The sequence below is a fragment of the Halichoeres trimaculatus genome, unplaced genomic scaffold, assembly GCF_033239565.1.
Source record: "Halichoeres trimaculatus isolate MK-OKI-2021-1 unplaced genomic scaffold, fHalTri1.1 fHalTri1_scaffold_12, whole genome shotgun sequence".
NCBI classification, from domain to species: domain Eukaryota; kingdom Metazoa; phylum Chordata; class Actinopteri; order Labriformes; family Labridae; genus Halichoeres; species Halichoeres trimaculatus.
Window position 1 is genome coordinate 2,966,145 of NW_027437190.1, and position 26,473 is coordinate 2,992,617.

Genomic DNA, 26,473 nt, shown 5'->3' on the forward strand with positions numbered 1-26,473 from the left:
AGAGGAGAGGAGAGGAGAGGAGAGGAGAGGAGAGGAGAGGAGAGGAGAGGAGAGGAGAGGAGAGGAGAGGAGAGGGGAGAGGAGAGGAGAGGAGAGGAGAGGAGAGGAGAGGAGAGGAGAGGAGAGGAGTATCGTATCGTCTCACTCTTGAACTCCTTCCTGACTCTCTAAAGCTCATTTCTCCGACCTGTAGGAGACTCATTGCCATCTGCTGGCCGAGCTGAGCTTTAATCCTGCCTCTACTTCCTGTCAATGTGTCACATTCAGAGCATTGACAGCCAGCCAGGAAACACACATCACCCTTTCATATTCATCTCGTCCTGAGCAGCTCAGCATCATCTGTGCACATCCAGCAGCCTGTCCGTGAAGCTGTCAGACGACTATCTGCTCCTTTGATCCCCCGGTCACAGAGAGTGAGACATTTCCCCCCTGCTCAAACTCTTCTCTTTACTTAAGTCTTAAAAGCTTCATGGCTACATGGAGTTCAGAGTCAAGCCAAGGTCAATCCAGCTTTGGAAGTCTCACTTTTACAGCAAGCGAGCACTTCAGAGATGTTGGCACTTAGTGCAGGTTCTCTACAGTGAAGTGTAAGCTCTAATCTGAGGGCCTGGAGCAGCGTGTTGAGCCATGAATAGGGATTAGAGCGCTTCTTTAAATTCTGCTGCAGCTCTGTCTGTTTCATGTGCTGGTGGAGTGTCATCCTGCTGATTTGCATTCTGATGCTCATCAGCAGCACAAAGCTGCAGTTTATCCCTGACGGCGAGCAAACAGCAGACTGATGAGCTGTTTGACCACCGCCATGAAGGAGTAATTGTGTGAAGGCTGGTCCCTGCAGGCAGGCCTGTTGTTTTATGAATTAGTCCTAAATTAATTGCTATGCTGAGCTTGGGGGATAAAATGTTTTCCAATAAGCACTTTTATTGTCTGAGAGTGTGTGTGTGTCTTTTTGTGACTTGGTCTTGTATCGATCTGCAGGGGCCCAGAGGTGCCGGGCACCGTGGAGCACACTGCAGAATATCAATGGCAGAGTGATGGAGGGGCAACATGAGGCTCTCTTTCTTCTGGAGAGCAGCCAGAGGCATCAGCAGGATCCTAAATCCTAATACAGGCAGTGGGAGGGGACAGATGTGCTCTCTGAATGACGGGACGGGGGATTTAGGCCAGGAGCGGGTGTGAATATCACTCAACATTTGTCCACATGCACAAACAGACATGCGCACACAAACACGCGGCGACACGGAAACCCATAAACAGCTGGAGCACTAAGAGCAGCAGCTGGGTGCTTCATCCTCTCTAGGTCACTCTGCTCTCCGTCATGGCCGGTGTTAACTGGATCTGGTGTTTCTGCGGGGTTATTCGCTTCTGTCCCTGTCAGTCCATTAGCTCTTTTCTCCAAGAGGTAGGTGTCACTTTGTTATGTTTGTTTTCAAGGTGAGCCGCAGCCAAAACTCCCTCCCACATGTTTTCTGATGCTTCTGTTTCACAACTTGTGTGTGTGTGTGTGTGTGCGCACAGGAGGGTTCATCCAATTATAGCAGGCAGGCAGCAGGCGGCAGGCCTCAGCTCTGGATGTGAACACGCCAGGCTCATTTTCATAGACACCTGAGGGGTCTCCGCCTCTCTGATCCCACCCCAGACTTTTCCAGCTCAGGTTTAAGTCCTGGGATCATATCCAGCTTCTCGGGCAGTTTGTGTGTGACCTTGTCGACAAAAAATGAGGTTGTTGTTAACTAAGAGAGGAGACTCCCAGCATGTGGGGCTCTGTGAGAAATAACAGCTCTGATCCTGATGATCCTGGACTGGATCATAGCAGGGAGCTGATGTTTCTCTCCTCCCCTTTTTTAAGAGTTGTCATTTGTACTACTGTATTCACCATCAACCTGACAGAATTACATTATCACAGTGTTATTTAAAGAGTGAGTACAGAGTACAGTTATGACTTAAGACTAGAAAAGGGAGTAAAATTTGATTCACATTAATATTAGAAATTAATTTTTGTTTTATGTTTTTTTTTAATTAAGATATTCATTAAAAAAAATCTTATTTTTTTATTTTTATTTTAACTCTTTCTACCTAGTCTCTGTTTATAAGCCAGGTTAGAAAAAATACCACTTTTTTTTCCAGCAGAGGGCTTCTCTGGCTCATACACGATGAGCATTTTTTGTGGAATCATTATGGTTCCTGATATAATCTGTAGACATCATCATCATCAGTCACCTTTTCACATGGTTTGGTAGTGATGTAATGATACACTCAACTCACAACTCAATACGAATTCTGATATTACGATACAGGGTTAACGATGCAATTTTCTCACAATTTTTACCAGAATAAGCTTGCAGAAATTATGCTGAAAAATTGCTAAATATAGCAACACAGATGATAAGATGACAACACGCCTCTCGTTTTCTTCGTTTGTGCCACATTAAAAGTAGTCTGAAATACCATTCTTTGACCGCTGAGAAGTTAAAGATTCTATGAGGTTGAGGAAATTCCTCCATCCCTCCTTTTTTGTGATTGAAGGACTCAAAGTATTCAGAGATTCAGTTATAATTTGAAGTAATGGATGAGTAAAAAAATGCTGTGATATGGATATGGCTCGTTCCCAACACATCCTGTTGAAACTCTTTGAAACACTTTAAAAGGCACCATAATAATAAAAATAACAACAACAATAATAATGATAATAATAATAATAATAATCATCATCATCATCATCATCATCATAATAAATCTTTATTATTATTATTATTATTATTATTATTATTATTATTATTATTATTATTATTATTATTATTATTATTATTATTATTATCTTTTTCTGTATATTAAAATGACAATGAAAATGAATGGTTTAAAAAAAAAAAAAAGGCACCATGCTCAGCTATAACACAGCAGAAGATCATCCCCTGTGTTTGGTTGGTTACAGGACAGCCAAACAAGCTTTGAGTCACAGATTCCCATCATGCCGTGAGAAACTTGCCATCATGTTTCTATCAGAGAGATTAAGCTATAATCTGAACCTTTGGGAGTGCACACTCTAAATATTGTAGTATCAGAAATGAGGTTTGGTAGATGAAATTTCAGAATCTTATGGATTATAACTTTGATTACAGGAGGACTAAGGGCTCAGTTTCAGCCTTCACATGTTTTTTTCTTATGTTATGCTCTGATTCTGAGAAAACTCAGCAGACGTGCTGAAACTCTGAATGTGTGTTGCAGACTTTGACCCACAGGTGGGTTTAAACCCCCGTGCAGGGATATCCAGGTCAGAGAAACTCATCAGTTATTTGAGGTCATGCTTGTGACCATGTGACTCAGCAGAATGAATCCTATTACAGGGCGGATGTAGGTCTGTTTGCAGCTGCACAAAGCTTTGTGAGGATGACACAGGATCCAGCTGTTCCTGACCCACTCTGTGTGTTTCACTTTGGCATGATGTAAAGTTCATCCTCACCTGAGTGAACGACTCTGCGTAACTCACAGCAGCCGTCCTAATGAGAGTCAGACAGGTCAGCACAGACTGAGGAGAGTTTGCTGCTGCTGTCTGCTGGAGGTGAAACAAATAGCTGCAGAAGAAATGTGATTTCCATGGTCATTTAGTGTTGTGATTCAAAAAGAAAATACAAACTCAAGGACGCATTTTATCATTACAGGATATTTTTGTCAGTATCAAAACTAAGCAGTTACTGTTTGCTTTTTTTCCTCACATCTTTTTTATTATTTCTGATAGGAAACAGAGTAACAGCCTTTAAATATGTCAAACTTGGCTATCACAGGTACAAGACAAGATGAGTTCAGAAAAGTGTATTCCAGACAAATCTGAAATCTGAGCAAGTGTTTATGTATGAATAAGGTTTTTTTTTTTTCACTTTTTAGACTTTATATGAGCTGCATTTACTAACAAAACCAGAAAAAAATCCTTTGCCCTATTTCAAGATATTATGAGACAAAGTGATGCCAGTGAGGTGAGAAAAAGGGAGGGGTCCAGCTGCAGACTCACACTGTAGTGGACTCTCTTTCAGACTCAACTCTAAAATCCCCTCCACTGTCAGAAGGAGGTGACATCAGGATGTAGAGTTAAAAACAAGCCTCTGAATGAAACACCTTGTTTTAGCTGCTGTCTTTTTAAGACTCCCAGCTAGGCCTGTCACGATACCAAATTTTGCTAGACGATAATTTTCCAAAATATTATTGCCAATAAACGATATTATTGTCAATATTATTTTGTTTTTGTTTTTCCCATGTTTTCATTGATGTAATTATGATAAATGGGATAATAAAGTGATTACACCATATCAAAAGCAAGAAACTTTAATTTCTTAAGAGTATTTAACTGTAATTAAAAGGTCAGGATCTTTTAAATAAAATAAATTAAACAAAAAATATAATAAATTTAACAAACAAGAAAGAGAAAAAAAATACAATGAAAATGCAATGGACTCTCTTTTAGAAAAAAATACATGTCACCGTATTAAAGGGCTGCATTTCTTTGGTAATGTAGCTGTCTCTGAGCGCCCACCATTTGGCCTTTTTTATTTCTATTTACTTTGCAGACCAAAAGCCTCAGTAAGAGCGGATTGTCAAAGAACAAGGCTCCGCTGCACCTCCCCTTCTTCTTCTTCGTCGCCACTATTTTCAAACAAATGCAACATATCAGCTCGTTGGTGTTCATGAGCTCACACTTTGTTCATTCTGATAAAAAACAAAATATTCCCACACTGGGACTGTGGCAGGCGGCTTAAGAACCGTATCTTTGGTGCCATCCCTCATATTAGCGCGTGTTTCCTCCTTACCCCTCAGGACGCTCGCTTCAGCTCTCTCCGTGTGTACGCGCGAGCAGCCCTGTCTTCACCCCAAAGATCGCATTTTTGACAGATGCTCACTCCGCTATAAATCCGCTAAATCCGCAATAGAACGTATGCACCCCGATGTTAGGAAAGATAGACGTAGTGAGCCATCTTCTCATTGAGCCTCTTTGGTGGAAAGAGAGGAGGAAAACAAACATGCATGCACGTGTCAGTTTATCGAGGCTGGCAAACCTACCGAGGACATTTTTATTTATCGTTTGGTTAATCGATTTATTGATTATCGTGACAGGCCTACTCCCAGCTCAACAAAACCCCTTCCTTCTGATTGGCCAGCCCAGTGGAGGTCTGTTTAAGGCAGGGCTAGAGGCAGACCTCAGTGTTGCACATGTCATGGGCCTTGTGGTGACTTGATCATTTAAGGAGGTATGGTGGTGAAGATCCGGCGAAGACCCGGTGCTATTTGATCAGTTTCCTGGCAGATTCAGAGGTTTCTATAACCTATGAATATGTGGAGGTTTGAAAATCTGCACATGCTCAGTCTGAACATCCAGGGTTGATACTTTAAATCCATTTTTTAGAATATGAGAAAGCGAAACAACCCCTCTTTGACAAATAGCTCCTCTTTAATGAGGCAAAGAAAAGCAGACCATCTGTGAAAATGATCGATAAATAACATCTGCTAAAAGATGGCTTCTGCCATTGATGGGTTTTCTGATTAAATTAAATGATTATACATATTCAGTCAGTTTTTCATCTTTTCCAGAGCCAAGAAGCAACTTTAACTTCAGTTTGGTTACTTACATATCTTTATCTAACACCAGCTTTAATCTTAGCCAAACCTCCCTATGACACAGTGACACCATGTGAATCAAGTTTTTAAATGTGTGTCCTCCACACCTGTCACTGGTTCTCATTATCATAGCCTCAGCAGAGCTCTGACTCACCAACCTGTCTCTAAACAGCACAGAAATGAGCCTTCATTGGATAAATGTGTGTCTGCTGGCATGCTGACCGCTGTTTAATGAGACAACGTCTCTGAGGTTAGGTAAAGTGTGCTCTGAGACCTTCCCCTGTTTGAACACCTCCTCTTCAATCTCAGTACCAGGCACCCTCTGACTCTGCAAACATGCCCAACTAAGGCAGACAGCAGTGTGTGGTTGTGAAAGAATAAAGGTTGACTAACGTAGCTCCTAATTATGTCAAATATGTCCCCACACTGTGTGTCATTGTTGGTTTCAGCACTGTTCTAAAAGCTCATCTAAACTAAATTCGGGAACACACTGGAGAGCTTTATATCAGGCTGTTCAGGAACCAGCTGTTGGAGGTTTTTAGACCACTGGAATTCAAAACAACAGTTTGCATTACTAGATATACTAAATACATAAAGAAAATTGGCTAACGCAAAGTTAGGATTACATGGCTGAAGTGCATTATAACAAGAGGGGGCATTTGTATTTGACAGTGTGTTGTTTAAACTTGTTTTCTTGATGTTTGGTTCTGCTTAATGTGTTTTTAGTATTTACTGGATTTGAAAAATATAAGTGTGCCTCAAAAACAAGTTGCAGTCATTAAAGTGACATGCTGCTTTGATAAGCTAGCTGTTATGTAGCAAGTATGGTGTCCTCCCCTTTCCTTTGTCTTTGGAGAGGGGTATTCAGCAACAAAGCTGGAAGTTCAGACTAAACATGTGCAGCAGATTCATTTTCATTTACACTTATACAACTTAAAGGGGGTACTATGCTTGGCTACATTGTAAACATTACAGCAACGGATATTTATCAGACTTGATGAGATGATGAGGTTGTCACAAGGTTTAGAATAGAATAGAATAGAATAGAATAGAATAGAATAGAATAGAAAATACTTTATTTATCCCCGAGGGGAAATTCAGGAGTCACAGCAGCAATCAAGAAAACAAAAGGAAGAAAGTGTACAGAAAGTGTAAAAAGGTCCACAAAAAAATAGATGACGACAGCCCGTCCACCACTCTCCAGCCCAGCCAGTCTCCACCTCCACAGGGTCCAGGACTGAGCCTCCCCAGCAGTCTGTTCAGTCTCTGTCTCCTGGATCCTGTCTGCTCACAGCAGGTGAAGCTCCTCCCATGTGGCGCCAGCGTCCAATGTTATCTCCGTCAGCCACGTCTGTGAACAGCACGATGCCACTCTGCCCTCCGGCAGCCCCTCTGCCGCTGGGCTAGCACGGCTAGCTCGTCCATCCCACCGGAGATAGATCCCACGTTCCCAACAACGATGGATGGAAGGACAGGTCCATGTCGTCACCTCCCAGCTCACACCCAAGAACCAGCACGTCATCCTCACCGCCCCCTCCTCAGCTCGAGGGAAATCATCAAGCCCTACACTAGTTAGCATTGACATGCTACAGGCTGCTAACAGCTAATTTCACATGTAAACAATGCAGCCATGGTTACATGTAGGATCTCCAGACAAACACAGGAGAAAAGTCGTAAAAGATATCGTTGAAGACACAAAAAGTTTGGTGTCCGTGACCAACAATGAACTATACAAAGTGATGATCCACTCCAAATACAAAGATGATGAAAAAGAGACGAAAAAATTACAAGAAACAGACAAAGAAGAGAGAGCTACTGCAACAGGCAGCTACTGCAACAGGCATATATATATATATATATATATATATATATATATATATATATATATATATATATATATATATATATATATATTATTATTATTATTATTGCAGTAAAGAAAGACTGAGCACAATGTCCCCTCTTTCAACTTGTTGGTTTACAGTGATGTATCTCCCTAAGCCCCTGGCTGGAAGGAAATCAAGCTTTTCTTGGAACACAGTAAAACATGATTTCATTCAAATTTATTCAGTTTTGTCACATCTATTTTTCTTTTTTTGCTTTGATGTGCTGCTGAGTTTAGAAAAATCAAAGAAACAAAAAATAAAAATAAAAAACAAACTTACAAAAAAAAACACGAACCAAACAATAAGAAATCACACAGACGTCCAGAAATGAAAACTAGCATGCTACATGCTAACAGTTTAATAGAGCTGAATCAGGCTTCAGGGTCACTAAAACCTGAATACTTTCTACCCAACTCCAGTCAATCAGTTTATATTACTACTCATTCTTGTAGAATAGAACAGAACAGAACAGAACAGAATAGAATAGAATAGAATAGAATAGAATAGAATAGAATAGAATAGAATAGAATAGAATAGAATATGTCTTTATTGTCCACCAAAGTGGAAAACTGTCTTTGGCTCACCAACACAAGAGTATTGGTTTTCAGATACTCTGGTTCAGTTGTGTTATAGTTTGTTGTATGATTAGAGTCAAACCTAAATGACTGATGAGCAGGCAGAGATTTGTTGTTCAGATATAACCTCAGAGTCTGTTTTGGAGCCTGTTGTGGCTCTTTCTGGACTGCTACGTCTCTGTCCGGCTCACTCTCTCATTCCCATCTCACATCCAGGCAACTTGTTCATTTCCACTCTGCTCCAGCTCACCTTTAACCCCTCACGCCCCCCCAGAGTTACCCCAGCTGAGCTTAACAGTGGTGCTGTATGAATGAATGTTTGTGTGCAACACTAAATAATGAACGACCTGCAGGCTTTTTCCACCTCACTGTTCTGCACACATTTAAACCCTGTGTGTGTGTGAGTGTGCGTGTGAGTGTGCGTGTGAGTGTGCGTGTGAGTGTGCGTGTGAGTGTGCGTGTGTGTGTGCGTGTGTGTGTGCGTGTGTGCGTGCGTGTGTGTGTGTGTGTGTGTGTGTGTGTGTGTGTGTGCTGGAGCGAGATCTATTTTCAGGTTAAATCCTGTTAAAATGCAAATAATCTTGTGTGCAGTCGTTACGGTTTGGTATGATTTTCTATCTCTGCTGTGGGTTTGAAAATCGACTCTGGTTAAAGATCCAATCTGAGCCGTCATATTGTGAATTTCACACCTTCCTGCCTCACTACAACACAATAGACATGGTGCCGTTCCTGTAGCAACAAGCCTGTCAGTCAAGGTCATCCATGGCTGAGAGAAAGAGGGTGTCGAGCAGACTTTGAGGGGTGGGACTGAGCGAGGATGTGAACAAAGGAAGCGTCTCCTCAGTCTGATGATTAGTGTTTTATACTGACAGAGGATGGCATGATTAAGAAACTACCCGGGCTGAACCAAGGCAGGATGGATCCATACCCAGACTCATCAGACCAGGCCATGCTTTCCACCCCTTTTCCACCAAGAGGTTCAGTTCAGTTCGTCTCAGTACAGCATGCAGTTTGTGGCGTTTCCTTTGACTAAAACCAGATTAGGTTCCTAAATACCGACCTGTACTGTCCCATTTTTTGGTACTCTTCTGTTGTGGCACCAGACATACCAATCCCACACCAGAAGGTGGAGCTAGAAACACTGCAGACTGTTGATTGATCAAAATAATAAATATAATAACAATATATAATAATAAATAATCGTCACTTCCTGTACAACAGCTGTAATAAAGCTAGTGATAAAAAAGGAACTACACATAACCCTGACATGTTCAACCCTTCAGTCTACTTCTTGACAAATCGCTGACAAATGTCTTCACTAGTTGCTCTTTGTTTACTGTGTCACATTTTTCTTCTTTGTTGGATTTATTAGCAAGGTAAACCGTGTTGCACTGCTGTGGCATCACATCACACCACTACATTGCTGACACGGCTTTCGGCATCTGGCTTACACTCTGCCTATCAAAAAGGGGCTCAGTTGGATGTGGAAACGCAAACAGGATCAGGCTATACTGATCTGACCCATACCAAACTGTACTGATCCATAGCAGAGTGCTTGGTGGAAATGAGGCTTGTCAGTCCTCTATGGTCCAGTTTTGGTGTTGCTGTGTGAAATGTAGCCTCAGTTTCCTGTTCTTAGCTGACAGGAGGGTCACCCGGTGTGGTCTTCTACTGCTGTAGCCCATCTGCCTCAAGATTGGACGTGTTGTGCGTTCAGAGATGCTCTTCTGCAGACCTCGGTTGTCACCAGTGGTTATTTGAGTTACTGTTGCCTTTCTATCAGCTCCAACTAGAAAGGATGGGTACCTTTCACATTTGAAACAATACGGTACTGATGCCTGGTACCTGGCAATTGGTATTGGTACTTAATGGTACCATTTTATGGTACTTTTTTGTGTGTTCATGTGGTAAAAAATATCCACTTAATCAAATTTATTAATAATTTAATCTCAAATTTCTTTAATTTAACAATTTTTTTCTTCAATAAATATTAAACTTACAATGCTGTGTTTATGTCCAGCATGGAAAATCATCTACTCTTCCACTCTCTCAAAGTCACAAGGATAGGTTTAGGTACCTAAACGTGGTACCTGTTGATTTTATGTGAATCGGTACTCAGTACTTTTGACAGAATTCAGTCAGTACCTACAAAAGGTACCTAACTTGGTACTCATCCCTAAAAACAGTACAGATTCTCAGTACCTGGCGGTCGTTATTGTTACTTGGTGTTTTCAGTTAAACATATTCATTTCTCAGTTTATGAACCTGCAATGCTGTGTTTATGTCCAGGATGGAAAACTGCCTACTCTTCCTCTCCCTCACAGTCACAAGAATATGTTCAGGTACAGAAACATGGTACCATTTGATTTTACATGAACCAGTAACCCTACAGACAGAATCTGGTCGGTACCTATAAAAGAACCTTATTTGGTACCCATCTCTACCTACCAGTCCATTCTCCTCCGACCTCTGGCATCAACAAGACATTTAGTCCCTGGAAACTAGACGTCACTTGGTGCTGATTTCCTTCATTTTGGAGGATCAGTAATCAGTGATCAGTGATCAGTGATTGGTGATCAGCCCATCCTTACATATGAAACTGATCTTATATACCTCCTGGAAGGTCTGACAGTCAGCCATTGTTGTTTTTTGCTCTGAGACCTAAAACTCAGGACACTTTACTGGTTGTTTAAGTTAGACATAAATATTTCATTGTTTCACATGTATTGTTCAATGATTTTCAAATAAGATTGGAACATTGAAGGTATATGCTGCCGTTTATAAAAAAACGAAAAATAAAAAATCGGCATCGGCCCAAATCGGTATCACCAGGTCGGGCTTTTTAAAGATTGGTGATCAGTAAATGGCCAGAAAAGTGTGATCGGTGCACCTATACTGAGAACTGCTGCTCCCTGGATGTTTGCTCTGTTTGGGACCATTCTCTGTAAACCCTAGAGATGGTTGTTGGTTAAAATCCCAGTAGATCAATAGTTTGTCAGATACTCAGACTTACAACTGTGCCTCGTTCAGAGTCCCTTATATCACCTTTCTCCTTCATTCTGATGCTCAGTTTGATTTGATATTTGCATTAATGAGCAGGTGAACAGGTGAACCTAATAAAGTTGCCAGGGAGTGTATGTATGTGTATGTCCCTCCTCTACCCCATGCTTACATTCTCCATGGCACTAAGGAATGAGGGTTAAGGAAACACACCAGGGCCTAAGGAGGGAAGGCTGGTAATGAACACAGAAACAGGATCATTCCACCTTAGGTTCTGTGCAGACCAGAGCATATAGAAGAGTTTATTAATGCTGGTGTAAAGATACAGACCTGACATCCACATAAAGTTTCTTTTTTGACCAAAACTCATGTTCTGTTTCAAAATGAGACAGTGTTTCTTAAAGGATGTCCAGAGTGGTCTTTTTTCCAAGCATTTAAACTTTTATTATTCTCCCACTCTTCAGACAGAGGGCAGTGTGACTCATCTGTGGCATTAACCTCATCTTTTATTGCCTAAATGTAAGTGCTGTGAATTGATCGTGCTGGCATAATGTATTTGACTTGTGGCTGCTGAGAGGAAGGAGCTGCCAGGGAGCTGCTCTGACGTCCCCACTCCTCTCTCCGGTGACGCTTTGGAAAAGAGAGATTATACCAGACAAATAAATGAGGCACTGTTCCAAAGTGAGGTTATCTGTCTGCAGTTTCTGCTGATGCTGGCTCTCTGTGGCATCACTTGTGAGAGACTCCGAAGCAGACAGGTTTCAGGTTTCGTCTGAGATGCTTCGGCTCAGAGTTGCTGATGTTAACAGGGCCAGCAGGAAGCAGCTCATCCTCTCTTAGCTTAGCTCAGATTCATACTGCATCACTGTAGCCTCTGCTGCTAGCTGCTGCTGCTGCTGCTGCAGACACTGCTGGCTTCCTTAAACTCCTCTGGACTGTACCATCTCTACTGAGCAGGGGTCCTCTTGGGTTTCAGGATGTCCTCGCCGGGAGATTGTTTTTCTCCCATCTGCTGCATAGCACCCATCCTCTCCCCCCTCCCTCTGACTGCATGATCCAAAAAGCTCACAGTCTCTCTGGGCGTGTGGCCACACACAACGCATCCTCTTAATACTCTGCGCCGCCTCAGATTTCACTCCCCCCCACTTTGCTCATAGTACAATCTCATCATTTCCAGCTTGTGAGGGAGCGGAAGAGGGACGAGAGGGAGAGTGAGAGAGGAGGGAGGGAGGGAGATGTTTTGAGCTGGTTTGCAGGGAGAGATTGGCCTGAATGCGTTCTGTCTGCTCCTCAGAGGCATCCAGGTGAGCTGATTCCTCCTGGAAGGTAAGAGGCAGACTGAGATTGGTGCTGTTTTTGCTCTGCATCCCCTGTCATTACCTCCCCGCTGTCTTTTCCCTGTGTTTCGGATTCGTTGCTTCTTTCTATGTGTGTGTTTGCGTGTGTGTGTGTGTGTGTGTGTGTTTCAGCGTGAATAGTATTCCCCTGACATGCCTCACACGCTGAATACTGTACGAGGCGATGTGCAGATGTGCAGGCATGTCGGCATGTGTGCATCCACAGAGCAGTTACATATTGTGTGTATTATCTGCATGCATGCTGTGGGTACCATGGTGTGTGTGTGTTGGTGTGTGTGTGTGGGGCTTGTGTTTTTTGGGGATGTCAGGGTCTGATGATAAGCTCTCGTGTTAGCATGACAGCTTGAAAGTGGACGGCCCGCTGCCTGCTCCTCTCTGAATCTCTGAGCTGAGGATGTGACGATGAGGGACTCTGGGGAAAAGGAGGAAGTAGCAGAAAAGGGAGATGCAAGTTTGTGTGTGTGTATGTGTGTGTGAGAGTGTGTGTGTTTCTTTTCAGCTTTATCTGCAGTTTTTCCAACAAAGTGTCAGTGTAGCCTCCTGTCTGAAACAACGTCAGCACAGACAGAAGACTCCCGCCTCTCCTTCCTCCACCACCTCACCCGCCTCACCCTCCATGCTAATAAGTAGCATTTCCGTTGTGGTGGAGGAACGGGTGCTGATGTTTACAGCTCTAATGGACGGGGATGCTCGGCTGCACCATTTTTCTGCTCACTCTACATCATGTCGTCCCACTTCAGGGAAAATTTGCAACAAGCTGGTCTTTCTCCCAGCCCAGAGGGGAGGAATGTGGGCGCTGTGGGGAGGACGAGGAGGGGACAGGCCATTTACCATCTGTGGCAGCGTCTCTAAGACATGCAGAGAGGCTTTCTGCAGGGCCATATGCAGATCCTTGTAAAGACAGCAGGCCAGACTTGCTATGAAGAGAGAGGATAAGGAAGGAAGAGGAGGAGTTGAGGATGATGGTGTCACACCAACAGGGATGGATGAAGAGCTGTGTCTTTAGCACAGCTTTGGATAAAACAGCTCGAGTGAAGACTGATATGAGTTATAAATAATCAAAGCCTCTATCCTAACACGTAATTTCTGGCGTGTTATCTTCAGATCATAGCTCTGCTGCTGCACCGACCCAGGCTTCCCTCTTCTGGCAAAGCTCATTTGGTCAAAATATAACTTAAAGCAGACTTTGTGACTTGTAGCTGCTGTAGTTCAGCTTTGAACTAGCTTGTGTTGTCTGACCACGTTCGAGAACAAAGTGTTACAAACTTATTCTGAATGGCAACACAGGAAGCCGTGTCATAAACCCTGCCATCAGCTCCCCCGCCTCCGCCTCCAGATCCATCCACGATCTGTCACAGACATCCCTCACGCTGTCTGCTGTTATATCTCCAAACAGCTGCCCGTGTTCTGCTCAAAGCAGACTGAGACGTTGGAAACTTTCTTCAAGATAAAGAGAAAGTGGAGCAGTCATGGCACACCAGAGGCTGTAAAGTGGTGTGTTTTGCTCTCTGTATACACAGGTTACAACCAGCTCAAAACTTTAGCATTAGCAGAGCACAGAGCTCAGACCTGGGACCCGTGACAGTGGACAAAAGTGTTTTCATTCAGACGCATTTCCCCCTGAGACAGAGTCACTGGAGCACCCTGTGATTCATATCAAGCACCTACACAATGAAGGTGTTTGCTCGAGTGTCTCTTGTCCTAATGACTCAGCGGTCAATGCCCAGCATGCCTCAGGAATCTGCATCCAGCTGAGGCTGTGCTGTTGAACCATGTGAACACTGGTAGAAAATCCTCTTGGTTTAGACTTTTCCTCTTACTGTAACATCAGCACATCAACACATCCATCACTCTCTGACTGTAGCCTCTCTGTGCTAAATGCTGCATGCATGCCATTCAACAAAGCAGTGAATCATCAGTACAAACAATCAGGATGACAACTGTGACAAACTTTGACTTCATCAATGAAGCGTCATTGAATTTGGTAGACTTAGCAGCACAAACTCAGCTTAGTAGTCCACCACCATCAGTATTCTCATCCTACTGGCACATGCTTATCTGACTGGGAATGTAATACACTTGTGTGAATGAGGCTGTGACCCACTGTTTTCAAAGGAACAGCTCCTTGACTTGGCCACTTAAAGTCCCTGTAAGGGGTTTCTGAGTGATCTTGAAAAAGTCTCCCTTCTAGATATATGCCTGATCATTCTCCACACTTTAAAATGAGATGATCAACAGCAATTAAGGTTATTCCTCAATGCTACTTATTAGCTTCTTGATTGGGAAGAGCAGGACTGCATTGAGGTGCAGCACTTGGAAGTCTCTGTGGTAACACCATGCAAGCTGATGAAGTTTAGTAGAGAGAAGAGAGATCTGTGTTTTTCACTGCTGAAAACAATGTCTGTGATTAATTTTGTAGTGATGGTGGACACTGGAGCCTAACTGTCAGGCAGAAAAGGGACAGAAGAGCAGAAGAAAGATAAACAGGAGAGAGATAGAGCATAAGCTATAGGCTAAAACATGAGCTAATCTGTTTGTGCTAATGTTGATTCCAACCCACAGTCAGCAGTTATTCTGCAGTGGTCTGTTCAAACTTGAGAGTCTATCAATAAATGAAGAGTGAGGTTACGTTAGCTCTGCTTGGTGAGGTTGGGGTTGGTAGATGAGCACTGAAAGGACATAACCAGGATTCAGTAACGTTACATGTTTCAGACACATCACAGAGCACCGGGCTGTGAGTAGCGCTTAATAGATCTGGCTGCTAAGCTACAAATTTACAAAGTTTGTTTATGTTTCAAACTCGGGCGTAATAAAATACCTCACTTTGTGATGTAACTGGTGAAAAGTTGTCTTTAACAAAGATAATCTGTTATAAAAATAAGATCCAATCGCCATTTAATTCAAAAACAATCACACACCTTGTTCAGAGTCATGTCTTCACCACAGTGTGTGTGTGAGGCTTCGACTAAAAGGCCTTACTGCTGTCTAATTAAAACAGATCCTCCTCACAGCATCTGTAAGGGCTAACTGTTTCCCAAAGTTCAACATTTTCTCTGTGCGTCAATGCGTTGATTCGGAAAAGGACTCTGTTTTCTGTTGAAAGACTCTGTGAGGAACTACTTTGACATAGCACAAAACTGAGTAGTTAACTTTGCTGGATTGAATTAGCATCCCATTAGTCCCCTATATGCGTCAAAGATAGACAACGTGTTTATATTTAGAGTATCACCTGATACTTTCCAGTGACTATCCACCAGTCTTTTTCCTTAAATATCCATGGCCATTCTTGGGACATGGACACTTCTGGTTGGTCCAGCTCTTTGTTTTAGTCTCAAATACATCTAAACAACCATTCAATACCCTACTCTGTAATGTTATCAGATGCCTGTGAAAGAACAACTTGAGACAACGTCCAACATTTTCCTGAGTCTTTTTCAAAACAACCATTTAGCATTTGAAGAAAGTTTCAGTTTGACCAACACCTACTAAAGATGATAGACATTATCGTCAATGTTATCCACAGACCGGCAATGAACACACATGCTCGTTAGGCTGGGACTACCTTAGATGCCACAGAGGTCCAGACATCCATGACTTTATTCAATTAGATTAGTTATTGACTTAAGTGTTTGTCTCTCTTTGCTTTGCATGGTTAACATATTTTAAAGAGTACATTTCAAGAGTAATCAGGAGCAGCAGCGTTTCTCTTTCTTTTCAATGTGAAGTTGCTGTCAGCTTGACATCACTCTGTGAACAAAGCTGACATCTTGCCATCAGAAAGATGCACTTTGTGCACCATGGGAAATATGGCTTAGGTGACGTTAGGAATCACCAAGAGCAATGGAGTGACAATTCTGGATGTCTGGTGAATCCAGAGAAGACATGAAAGGTGGCTTTAAAGTGTCCTGGTGGAGCGCTGATGGCCTGGTGGTCTGGGTCACACCTAGGGATGAGTATATTTTATAGATATCAGTGCCCTTATTGATTCTGCTTATGGATCAGGTTATTTATTGATTCCCCTATCAATTCCTCCTGTTAATTTTCTCTGTCCAAAAAAGACAGGTTTTCTGTGCCAACAACATTTAATAGAGTTTGTAGTTAATCAAATATGAAATTGGTTTCTGCATGTGTTTTTTCTTCTATCGTCCAGTATGGAAATATTTCCCTGGTAGTATTTAAAAAAAAAAGAGTTTTCAGTAATGTTGAGAAAGTCTGTGATACGTTTTTGTAATGAAAACTGAAATTCTAAAGTTATATCAATGTATGGTAACCACCAGCATAACTATGCAATTTCCAGTATATGTTAGCATCAAGCTACTGAGCAATTTCTCAAAGATTCTTTACAGGAACTGGTTTGTGATACCCATTCCAAGTCACACTCCATGGGGTGGCCCAGGTTTGGGTCTAGCCTGTGGCTGTGTTCCCTCATGTTGCCCTCTACTGTCACCATGTTTCCTGCTCTGTGTCCTTTCCTGTCCTATTAAAGGCATAAAAAGACCCCCATGAACATTTCTTTAAAATGACCTGGTACATCTAGGAACTACATCAGAGGAGCTAGTCCTGAGTTCTGGAGTGTGCTGGTCTGACTCCACCACTGGTGGTTATCAGAATAAAACTGTTAACTGAACCTGGAGCTAATGTAGGAATCTACACAGAGCCTGCATCCATCTGCTATTCAACTCAGCCTCTCCTCTAATCATGCCCAGTTGTGTTGAACTCTCAGCCTTTATATAATCCAAATACATGAGTCATTAAAACCCAACGCCTGTACAGTTCGGGTAATGAGCTGTTCAGAGCTAAACCCTCTTTTGATGCAGGCTATAGTTAAATCTTGCATGTAGCCATGGGCTCTGATGGGGTTTTTCTTGACTTCTGAAGCAAGCCCCAAGTGGATAGTCAAGGAAATGCAGTTTCATGCAATTCTACCTTGGCTTTATATTTCTACTCTGAGCTTTGCTGCTCGGACATCACGTGTGAGCATCAATGCTTGAATCATGTCCTTTGAGTGGAGGTGTTTTCAAATGAAAACCTGATAAAAGCTGCAGCATCAAATCAACCCAAAGTGACAAACACTGGTTTTTACTGCTAACTTCATGGTGGACCTTGAAAATGTAATAAATCCTCAGGGCAGCATTTGTCTTTGGGCATTGAAAAGGTGCCAAGAGCACTTTTTCATTGTACCAAAGTGAGAAGTTGCAGGGTTTAAAGAGGTTTACATTAAAACGCTGCACTCCTGGCTCAGGTTTCACTGCTTTATATCACAGCGTTGTTAGGCTGAGCGAGGGTGGAGGCTGCCAGGGGGGAGAGAAGTTATCAGGGTGGAGGATGAGGGAAGGAGCTGGCTACGTCACAGCCATTCTCCTGAGTGACTGTGTGCTCTCCAGCAGCCATAAGTGCTGGGAAGCTGGCCAATTTAGTCATTTATATGTCGGTCCTCTCCATTCTCTAGGATCCCAATCAAAGGCAATGGCCGGCTGGACTAATCAGGATGGAGAAGGCCTGGCTGAGTCACTAACTGGCCGGAACATTTCCTCCTCCGAGAAGTCTGCTGGACTTCACAATCCTCCTTCTCTCCGGGGGAAGAGGCTGGCTGCCTGCACTGGTCACTGAGTTTAAGCTGTGAGGCCTTATTTCACAGAGATGCACTCAGGGACGCTTTGTTAAGAGGAAGTAGTTCAAAGGCTGATGAAATGAAACAGTGGATGAAATGTGCTGACTCTGAGATCAAGATATCTCTTGTCATGTATCTACGAGGCAGTTTGTTTTAGTTTGACAGAAACTATGTTAAACATAGACGTCTCTGTGCTGTCACCCTGACCCTGCCTAACTTTTCTTCAGCCTTAATGTAAACAAAAAGGTGGAGCTGAGTTGGGCTTCTCAACTCCTGGCACATTGGAGGTCTGGAGAACTCTCAGATACAACCCCTTAACTGTCTCTTTAAGATGCCATAAACCCTTGAAATGGTATACCCAAATTAAATTGGATGCTGTTTTTGAACCCTCTGGAGAAAATACCAAAGCTTGGTCTTTCAGTAAAGGAAACCCTCTGAAACAGGAATGTTTGATACCAGTTTTTTCAGACTGATACCACTACGAGTACTCCTTCTGTACTCACTGATACTGATACCACTGATACTTTTGATAGATACAATTTCAAGTAACAGTGACAGATCATTTTGACCAAAGACAGCACAGTCACTCTGCTAAGTCCAAAATAAAACACAAACAACTCTCTGAGTTTACAATTTGTTTCTAATAAATTAACAAAATTGCAAAATAAAACTAACAACTCTTGAGTTTCTGTAATTCTTTCAACAAACGAAAAAACAGAATAATTAAAATAAAATAAACAGTTTAACTGTTAACTCTCCCTGGTTCATTCATATTGTCTGAACAGGACCTGACAAACAAATGTTTGTAGCGCTGCCTACTGGTGAGGAAGACTTACTGGATGTAAGACGTTTTTGCTTTGACTATCAGCTGCTGGTATTTGCAGCCTTCACGAGTACCTGATACCTTGAAATAAGGCTGGTACATTGGTTCGAAATACTGATACCTGGTATCGGTACTCGCTCATCCCTACTCTGAAGCCTTAACCTTAGCAGTCAAATGTATTTTAACTGTAACCAGTCTGTAGTTGTTAAAGTAAGAACACAGGATATAAACACGTTTGTCCTAGCTTCCCAGGGATATTGCTGGCTCCGGACAAACCAAAGACTGACACAGTTGGTCAAACAAGGCATCATTTATAAGGACTACAATGTTGACTGTGGTACTAAGGTTTGAATCACCCGTAGAATCCACAAGGCGCTGACTTTATGAAATTTAAAATGGCCCACAGGTGCAGGTAAAGGTTAAAGAGGGGTTACTGTGCTTTTTTATATTTAATTCTGTCCCCCTAGTGCTTCTGTAGTATCCTTATATGATTTGAAGCTTAGGAAAATCTGTATTTTTCTCTCCCTGGTGTTTTAGTAAACCCTTATTTCAGCCTCAGTCTGAAACACTCTGTTTTAGGTGCTGTCTCTTTCAGACTTAATACTCCACGAACCCCCTTCTTTCTGATTGGCCAGTCCTCTGGAGGCTTCATGGGGGCAGAGCTATGGGCAGACCTTGGTGTTTGAGGCCTGCTTCTCCAATGTGTCATGAAGCAGTTAAGAGATCCTTATGTGATGACCTCATCATTCCAGGAAGCCTTGTGGCGATCTGGTGCTTTTTTTCAAACATAGTAGTTTGATCGGTTCACCGACAGATTTAGAGATTTCTACAACGTATTAAAAGACACCCATCACCAGTGTTTAGCTTCCAATGGGGGGGGGGTGCAGACGTTCAGATTAGATGCTATTTGATCACCCTGTAGAGTTCAAGCATCAGTTCAAGCTGGAGGAATTTGGCGATTATGGAGCCTAAATATCACCCAAACTTCCTACATATGTCCCCAGTTTGAAATACCAGAAGATGGCACTTGCTCCACATGTGCACCAATCTTGATACAGTAGTTTCTCATTTCCCAATGTGGAATTTCTGGGGTTCAAACTCTTTCAGAGCTGGACAACAGACTTAACTATCTCTGCTTTTTCGAAGACAGAAGCATATCCGACAGACTCATCATTTCAGGAGCACCAAACTGTAACCACAGTTATCTCAGGACACTTCACAGAAGAGACACACAGAGGGAACAAACCAGTGATGTATATTAATGGGCCATGAATGCATGTAGATGGAGAGAAGAGGACTTACGCGTGTCCTGTTTTCTGCCGTGCTGTAATGGAGAGAGGATCTGGGGCACGTGTTTGCTTTTGGGATCTCTTATTCCACCACGTATGTTAATTAAAGCTCTCTTTCATAATATCTCAAGGCTGGTGCTCAAAATAATAAATAACCACAGTGACAGAGTAAGAAAAACACATTTCCATATCCAACTGTGCTCCAGCACTTAATGAAAGTGACTCGCTGTGAGGGGAAGTCACATTGGCTTTGTCAGGAAGCCAGAAGAACTCAAGGATGGGACATATTAGCTTTGAACTCTGCCAAAAAAGACACAATTTCTGAAGTATTTCTTCTAAAGTTAATTAAAACTTGTAGATAGATAAATCATGAGGTTATCTCTCTGCGTTGTGTGTTTTAAACGAGGGGTGTTCTGATCAGCAGTTTTTGCCCCTGATCCTGATTACTTAATATTGAGTATCGGCTGATACCGAGTCTCGATTCGGTCAGCAATACAGAATGGTAAAAAAATAACAGTTTAAGCTTATCAAGTTCATTTAACTTAGTCCAGCTAGTGTTGAAGTTAAGACCCTCTGGATCCCAAACTCGTTGGCGGGATCAAAATACCATCCATTTTTAATTGATTTGCATTTACAAGCCATTTCTACAATCCAAAAACGTGAATAAATTATAGAGCAATTTGCCCCACGGGGACAATAAAGACACCTTGAACCTTGAACCTTGAACCTAATCGTCAGATTCTCAAGTTTCCAAGGGTACCTGAATGTATCACACACAAAGCTGGAAACATGTCTTAACATGACACATGTCTATGTACAAGACTGGAGAATTTCATCAACATCGCTTTGAAAATTATGTCTTTTCAGAATATTTGCAGAAAATGTAAGGTTTGCTTGCTAAATTTAGTTGAAAAAAAAAAAAAATTCTACGCTTCTTACAGCTTATAGCAAACTCTGAATGGTGGACAACTTGTTTGCATGTATTACAGCACACAAAAACTAGAGGCTGCCCTGAACCCAACTCTCCGAAGACAGTGAGAGACTTTGAACGTCAATATAAGACATCAACGGGACTACCTCATGTTTTTCCCCTTTCATGGAAATATTTATTTTTGCTACAAACTGGATCCATGGGATGGGGCAAGGGATCAATCTTGTGTGCTACGAGGCTCAGCAGAAACATCGGACAAACTTCTGTGTCAAACTAATCATAATATCATCACATCCTGGCATGTTGCTACGGACTGTGGGGTCTCAGTGAAGCAGGCTGATAAACCAAGTGTCTAAACGACAACACATACCGTGGATAACAGAGATGGCATAAACTCGCGTCCCACCTTCCTCTCAGAGCTTTTTGGGCGCTGTCGTCCTCTCTCTGTAGATATTTCTCTGTTCTCTTAAAGCCCAGAAACAGCGGAGCAGCCTTTCCTCTGTAGGTGAACTACGTTGTGTGTTGTTACAGGATGTTTTGGTCGAGCTGAAAACCTCTTGAAAAGATTGCAGAGCGTAGATGCGGCTGTTGAACTATCTTCACTTTCTAGTTTGATGTATGTCCACACTGCTGACACTGAAGCCACAGAGTTGTTAGTGTTACGCTAACTGACTGTACGGTGTTGGTTTGTTTTCGCTCTTTGAGCCTTTTTTCCCTGTAGAGTTACTGTAGGATGCTGTAGAGTCGTTCATTGCTGTAATGTATCTGGTTGTGCTCATGTGTTCTGTAATAAAGCTAAGTGTGGCTGCTGTTCTACATCACTGTACTTTACTTAATCATTCTCTCATTAACTTTATGAGGTTCAGCAGCAATTTTGGCTTTCTGACACCTAATGTGAAGGATTGGTTGAGAGAATCAGTTTGAATTCCTGATCACCGATACTTTAAAAAATGCCAAAATCGGCCCTGATCTGATAACAGCGATCGGGATCGTGACACCCCTATTTTAAAAACATGTATTTATCACGAGAGAAGAGAGTTTTTGTCAGTTCTTAACACGGTGGATTAAAAAAACCCATCAAGGATTTTCCACTGAGCTCTGAGACAGTCTTCCCTTTCAGACAGTCTTCAACACCAGTGGAAGTGACGAGAGTGGGCGTGTGAATTATGAGAAGAGCCTGAGAGGAAGTTCAGAAAAAAAGTGATAAGTGACGAAAACAATCCATTGCAGCCAGCCAGCTGGTTGGTTAGAGGAGTGTGAGAGGAGCAGGTTTCTGGCGCTGCTGAAGCAACATGAATTAGATTTGAAGCACGTTCCCTCGTCACTGATTGTTAGAGCAGTACAGTGGGCAGACAAGGCCTTCTAGCTTAGCCTCTCAGAGCTTACAGAATGTAACAAAATAGAGGTTACTTCTGTACGTTTTTGATCAAATTAAATCAAAACTGGTTTTGAGTACTCTCTGCTATTTGTTCTTTTTGTTTCCTTTTAAAGGTTGGGGAAAAAAGTTGTAAAAAAAATGTAAATCAAATTTTTGGTGAAAAAATTTGACATTTTATTTTTGCACTATGGTGAAAGTTGATTAACATATCAATGCAGCTTCCCATTGTCAGCATAGCCAAGGTTTTAATATTGGAGCTCCTATTGTAACAAAACTATATAAAACAATATAAAACCTCCATCTAGATGTCAAACATGTTGAATGTATGGAACAGGAATCTTTTGGAGAGAGTGATGTATCAGTGTTGTATCAAGGCAGTCCAATTAAAACAGATCATCCTCATAGTATCTTTAACATTATAAACTATCCAAGAAACAAAAGTCAAAGATAGATTGACTCAATAATTAACTGAAACAGAAAGTGAGACATTGATTTCCACTTACTCTGACATGCAGGCTTAGTAACAGCTCATTCAGCATCTCAGAAAATGATGGAAAGCACTCAGGATAACTGATGCATCTGGAGGTGGTTTCTCCTTCTGTACATGAAAAGTTCCTCCAGGTGCAGCCATGGGCACCTTTCAGCCATCAGTTTGAGAATCAACTCTGCTGCATTGGTGTTTTATCTCCACACACCTGTGCTTGGGATGGCTTTCCTTTCCTTATGTCACTGGGGGGGGGGGGGGGGGGGGGGGGCTTCATGATTGGACAGCCTTATTGGCTACAATATGCAGCTGGAAGGTTTGAATATTGATTCAGATGGTGGGCGTACTCAGTGGAGACTTGTGATTTTAAAAGTAGTGAAGTGGATTTCATTTCTTCTCATTTTCCACTGCTTATCCGGGTCCGGGTGGTGGGGGCAGCAGTGCCATCAGTGAAGACCAGTGGCGCCTGTCCCCGGCCACTTCCACCAGCTCCTCTGGGGGGATACCAAGGCATTCCCACGCAGGTCGAGAGATGTAATCTCTCCACCGTGTCCTAAGTCCTAGGTCTACCCTGGGGTCTCCTCCCAGTTGGACATGTCTAAAACACCTCCCAAGGGAGGCGTCTAGGAGGCATCCTCACCAGATGCCTGAACCACCTCATCTGGTTCCTCTCGATGTGGAGGAGCAGCGGCTCAACTCTGATCCTCTCCCAGATGTCTGAACTACAAACCCTATCCCTAAGGCTGGGCCCAGACACCCTGCAGAGGATACTCGTTTCAGCCGCTTGTATCTGCGATCTTGTTCTTTCTGTCACAACCCACAGCTCGTGGCCATAGGTGAGGGTTGGAATGTAGATTGTTGGTAAATTGAGAGCCTTACCTTCTGGCTCAACACCCTCTTCACCACAACAGACTGGTATAGCGTCCGCATCACTGCCGACGCTGCCCCTACCACTCTGTCAATGTCTTGCTCCAATTTCCCCTCACTTATGAACAAGACCCCGAGATACAGTTCCATGTCCCAAAAGCCAGTTTCCATAACCGGGGCTTAGGCCGCCAAGGCCTCCACCTTTGACCACTGCCCAATCCACATTACACTGGACCCCTATGGCTCTTCTTGCAGATGGTGGATCCGCAGGAGGATGGACCCATGTCACCCATTCCATGGGTAAAGGCCCGGACACCACGCCTATGGGCCTCAACCCCAAGGTCTGGCTTCAGGGTGAGGCTCCGGAGACCCTCCGACCAGGGTGAACATATTCCTATTTAATCATCATATGGGGTCTTTGAACGCACTTCGTCTGGCCTCTCACCTAGGACCAGTTTGCCTTGGGAGACCCAACCAGGGGCGATTGCCCCCGACAACATAGCTCCGAGGGTCATCAAGGCACTCAAACCCCTCCATCACCTTAAGGTGCCGGCCACAGAGGAGGAAGTAAATTACATGGTTTACCAAAGTATGAGTAAAATGACACACTTGAAATACTACTCATGAAAGTACATGTACCAAAAAATCTACTTAGTTACAAAAACTTGAGTGTTTGTAATTATTAACTTCACCCCTGCTGTTCAATTACGGAGGGTTTGTTGAAATAGTCAAACTGAGGTTGTAGTTTGTTAAACGGGCCCATCCTCATGTCTGTTTATCACAATTAAATCTGTCTGTTTTTAAATTATACTCTGTTGTAGTGAGCTGGATTGAGATCAGATGTGACCTGCTGTATTAAGCAGAGGCTTTTTTTCTCATCTGAATCAGGACGACAGTAACCAGTGGTTTTTAAAAGTCTGTCACAAGGACCCGAGAGGGCCCAGAGGAAGCTGTTTCTGGTCACTTAACAAACTTAATCCTTTTTTTTCTTTTTTTTTACTCAGTGTGAGTCAGTGTGTGTCAGGGATGGACCAAACATGACTGTTACTGAAGTGTCCCCATTACGACATGTCAGCTTAGCCCTCAATCAGGTCCTGTGGAGCCGTGAGTCCATCATTCTTAAGATGTCCCCACATCCCGAGCCCAGCTCTGTCAGCAGGCAGCGACCGAAGACTTCACACCCAATCTGCTGTATTTGAGGAGGATCCAGCTATATTTAGCACACACACACACACACACACACACACACACACACACACACACACACACACACACACACACACACACACACACACACACACACACACACACACACACACACACACACACACACACACATCTGCCATTCAAGAAACAAAGGCTCGTGCTCCAGACAGCCAGCCTGGGAGGAGGATGAGGTGTTTTTTTCCAGTCTCTCCTCTGGTGTATCGTCTCGCTGTTGTCTTGAGCCCAGAATGATGAGGCCGGGGAAGCTGATAGCTCTGCTTTGTCTCAGCAGAAAGGAAAGGCGTCCACACAGACAGAGCGCGAGCCCTGACTGTGGTCAACTTAACACAGCTGATGGCTGGGAGTTAGCAGGGCACATCAGTAGGTTTTATGGCGGATTGGTCCTTTATGGCCTGTGTGGTGCCTGTCATTCTTCAAGCTAATGTCATCAGTAAGTACTCCTCTGGAGATATTGCATTAGCCTGGGCCTGCCCACTGCGTTACTGCCTACCTATGCCATTACTGTATGACATCTCTGAGATAAATGTGGAGATCCCCACGGGGCGATGGGGTCGCTGCAGCAGCACAGAATAAATTATAGATAAGAAAATAATGCAGTTTATCAGTGTTTGTTTATGTGTGCATGTGTTTGTGTATTGGGCTGCTGCTGCTGCTGATGGAGGGGGGTGAAAGTGATTAAAGAGGCTGTCCTTCAACCAGAATCGATGTGCTGTAATTGCATCCTCGGCAGGGTTTTCCTGTCATGGTGGGGCGTTCTAATCCTGGTGACACCGGAAAGCCAGATGTCTCAGGGATCCACATGCTGCTTTAAACTGATGGTTCACATTCCTGTTATCATGGTGGAGGACTGCTTTAACCAGCTGCCTGGCTGTCCTGTCATTAAAAAGAAGTGTTAGAGTTAACCCTCTTTGGTACCTCGCAGACTCAAGGCAACATGGCCACTTTTGGACTTTTACACTCACTCAACACATCACATTTGTCATGAAATGCTTTTAAAAAGAATAAAAGACCTTAAGGAACCAATAGCTATGTTTGAAATTGTCATGTGACCCTCTGGAGGTCAAGCAGATTCCATTTATTGCAGACTTTCTTGCAAGGACCAACTTGGCCAATTTTCTCCTCAAAATTGTCCAATAACTTTTTTTTACAGGGTCTCTCTCAGTCTAGAAAAAAAACATGTTTTTTTATGTTATACTTGCTGTCTATGATACTCATCCACTGCTGCCCTCTCTATCTTAATATTGATGGATTTAGAAGACAGTCTAAATGCTGAGCAGCACCATCTACAGGAGTGAAGGTTGATTGCTGTGATGAAATTTGGAGGATACTTTTAAAACATGTTAAGTCTGGGTGTGAGGGTCAGGAGATCGATGATCATGAGCAGAAATACTGTGATACTTTGCTGTATTTAAATTTGTATCCAGCCCTAGACTGAGCCTACAT

The 26,473-nt window shown here is 42.9% G+C and overlaps 1 protein-coding gene across 3 annotated transcripts in view; it reads left to right on the forward strand.

Moving 5' to 3' along the window:
- The window catches only part of cdk14 (cyclin dependent kinase 14), a 300,539-nt gene that overhangs the window by 56,498 nt on the left and 217,568 nt on the right, over nucleotides 1–26,473 (forward strand). The window contains exon 1 of one of the 3 annotated variants that reach the window (XM_074682608.1): nucleotides 12,235–12,388. The exons of 1 other annotated variant lie outside the window; for it this stretch is intronic. The gene's annotated coding sequence lies outside the window, so the exon portion shown is untranslated. Of the gene's footprint in view, nucleotides 1–12,234; nucleotides 12,389–26,473 lie in introns of those variants that run through there. One more of the 3 variants, XM_074682609.1, reaches the window with a different exon arrangement.